Source organism: Ctenocephalides felis, unplaced genomic scaffold (assembly GCF_003426905.1).
Source record: "Ctenocephalides felis isolate EL2017-DRISC unplaced genomic scaffold, ASM342690v1 CF-g0.4_SCAFFOLD_03572, whole genome shotgun sequence".
Lineage (NCBI taxonomy): Eukaryota > Metazoa > Arthropoda > Insecta > Siphonaptera > Pulicidae > Ctenocephalides > Ctenocephalides felis.
In genome coordinates this window covers 23751005-23754564 of record NW_020539726.1, presented here as the reverse complement: position 1 = coordinate 23754564, position 3560 = coordinate 23751005, and positions in this window count along the sequence as shown.

Sequence of the window (3560 nt, the reverse complement as noted above, 5' to 3'; positions counted from 1 at the left end):
AAAAAACAATCGCTCCCTATTGATAGGGAGATGTGCAGATTAGTTCTTAGAAAAAGTTGGTCCAGCCGTTTCGGAGATACAAAAAAAAGAGTGCAGAAAATAGATATCAAGTTTTTGAGAGAACAAAGCATCCGATTTGACTGATCCAAAAAACATTCAATTTTTAATGATAGGAAGAAGTGGTGATTAGTTTTTGGCAAATGCAGGTCTAGCCGTTTGGGAGATACGGAGCTAAATGTGCAAAACATTGTAGTTTTTGAGAGAAGTAACCATCCGATTTCAATTATTTAAAAAACTGTTCGCTTGTATTGACGAAACCGTTGCTTTTGGCAAAAGATTTTGTTCTTTTAATTTCCAAAAAAAAATTAATCAATATTAATCTCATATTAATCAATCAGTATAGTTATATTGCATTTAGAATAAGTAGAGTATTTTGATCGAAAAATATTTTTTGGACATTATGAAATTATTTGTTTAGTGTCTAAATAGTCATATTATTTTAACCTCCTTAAAAATGACTTCAAATTTTTCACGATTAAAGGCTTCAAAGAAAACGCAATTTGTTAATTTTATGTTTTCATCTCATAATATTGTAGAGACCAACAAAAAGTCATTATTTCAAAATTTTATTGTTGCAATTTTAAAAGTTCGTAAATCCCAATTTTTCTTGATTAAATTGATCATTTACACATATTGGGAAGATCTTCTACAACTTTGCCAAAATGGCAAATGGCTTTGTAAAATGCTATTTTTACCTAGTTTAAAAGTTTTTATCTATTTGTAGTAAAAATAGTTGTCTACAAAGACATATGAATATAAAATACTATTAGAATGTTCATATAAAATAACAATTTTCTTTATTATTAACTTCTCGTAGGGTAAGTTATAGTAATGGACCGAAAATCGAAAATGAAAATTTTCGCATTTCTCCATGGTTTAATAATATTATACCTACAAAAAGTCATTGTTTCAAAATTTTATTGCTGCAATTTAAAAAAATGTTATATCCCAATTATTATTGATTACATGGAACTTCTTAATAAGTGTAATTGGGAAGTTCAAACAACTTTGCCAAAATGACAAATGGCTTTGAAAAATGCTATTTTTTGCTAGTTTAGATTTTTTTTATCAATTTGTAGTAAAAATAGTTGTTTACAAAGAATTGTTAGTATAAAATTTATTCAGAGTATTCTGAGTCATATTAAATAATAATTTTCTATATATTTTTTTTAATTTCCCTAAAATAAATTATTATCACAAGTAATCTGCACTAGCAACAGCTACATTACCATCCATATTGTTTCAATAATTTTTGTTAATAGCCATCCATACAATATGATAAATATATTTCCCAAACTCGAATATTCAATTATTAATTCTTTAATCCTGACATAATTTATATCAAATCGAATCAAAACAGAAACAAGAGTAGAGAATCAAACGCACGCACACGATCAGCAAAACAAATAACAAAAGTCATTCTTCAAACATTGGATTCTACTTATTATTCATTTTTTACTTCCTTTTTTCTAGAGGAAGAAAAAGAATACCAAAACATATGAACGTGACTCTAGTTTCGAAAGTTCTGGTATAAGACCCACTCGACGGGGGTTTTCGAGGGACCCGTAGTCGAAAATGTATGGTCTGTCGTAGGGATGAGAATTATTTTCGAACATCGATAATAGTTCGACCATTACAATCATCTAATTTTTTAATACAGCTGGATAGTACTTTGATCCATTTCAGCTAGAATATTATTAATCGGATATCGATGTCAAAATATTTAGTAAAATAAAGTAATTGCTGATTAATAAATTCTATAATATTCGTTCACACAATGGACAGCTGTAATATAACAATCTTAAATAATTTCATTAACACTAGCAATGAATAAACTGCATAGATGTCCATTATAAAGCATACCTGTATATAAATGATACACAGCTACACGAACTATTGTTGTTGCTTGATCTCTTGTTTAGAGTAATGAATCTGAATATCAATTTATTTTTCATTATTTATAAAAATTTGCAACTTTGTAATTCTAAATAGCCATCATAAACGAAAAACATGTAGACTTCTTCCAAACTTACAAAAGTGTCTGAGATATAATTCTGAAATAGAAAGACATATTTTCGCCATTTTAGAATAACGCAGTACTGCTTTAATATTTTTTAATATCTATAAAAATGCAGAGAATTATTATGTTAAACAACGCCTAAATAAATATTGTTTTCACAATTTCACTTGTCATGTAATTGTGTTTGAAGAACTTCATGTAATTAAAATTCATACAATGATTGCTTGTTTTTTTTTAGTTTTTCGCTGGCGATACAGTTTCATTCTTTGAACAGTTGTAGTATCTGTCTTGCATATAAAAATAATTTCCATTTTAATAGCCTCAAAAATATATAGTAACCACGAATAATACAAATTACTTCAATAAACTTACGTTTCTTACACGGCACTGATTTTTTATTTGCTTTATTATTTGCACTATAATTATTTATGGGGGCCGGGATAAAATATTCTTTCGATCCAGACATTTTTTATTTACTCAAGATTTGTACTAATATTTAACCTTAAAATGTAATGACATGGAACACCAAAAAATGAACAATATGCTTCACGCTTTCGGTGACGTACGCACGTATAAAGCACGCATACAAAGACGACTCGCACAAATACGGCGACCAATCAGAATGGACCCGTATAGAAATGATATCATCGAGAGCGAATGACAAATCATTGGCACTTGACCTTGCCGTAACGCACTTCCGTTGCATGTGTACGGATTTACACCCTAGTAGGGCCTAAAATTTTTACTTCAAAAATTGTATTAAGAGATTATAGATATCATTTACAGGTGATACCGATTCACAATTAAATATATAGTAAAATTGTGTAAAATTTACTTAAGAGATTTAAAGATCATCTTAGATTACTACACTGCAGAATGAATTTTGCAGAGCTCTGATTATTTTATCATTATTTCTGCACTGGCAGGGTCCATCTTAACAATAGATTTCAATTGATCATCAATCAGTAGATCAATTGGAAATGATCAATTGATCGAGTATGAATTATCTGTTGAACATCAAATTCAAAATATAGAGATTTTATCTAAGTATCAAAATTTCGTTAAAATTGATAAATATCTCCCACCACATTTTACCATCTCTTCGTCCTGTTCAAATTTGGTTGGCATCTGTGCGAAGGAATGAGATGGTCATACCAGATACCATCGGATGGCAATAAACAAGCCAAAAAAATGGTTTATTTAGTTAAAACGTCAAGTCGAGACATCGGTTAAGGTAGGGGTTACGCTTGAAATCGTGTTTGACATTTTCGAAAACAACGTCAGTTGCTTTTTCGTAACCACGTGAGGCGGTCGTATTGGAAAATAGTATTATAGTAGTTATACGCATCGTGGGTCAATATAAATATTGATTGTAATTGTTAATTTGCCAAATTGATTTTGGTGGTTTATTTTAAGTGAATGTGTGATGGTTTTGTTGGGATATATGAACATTTTTGTGTTACTTTAAGTTTGTGGAACA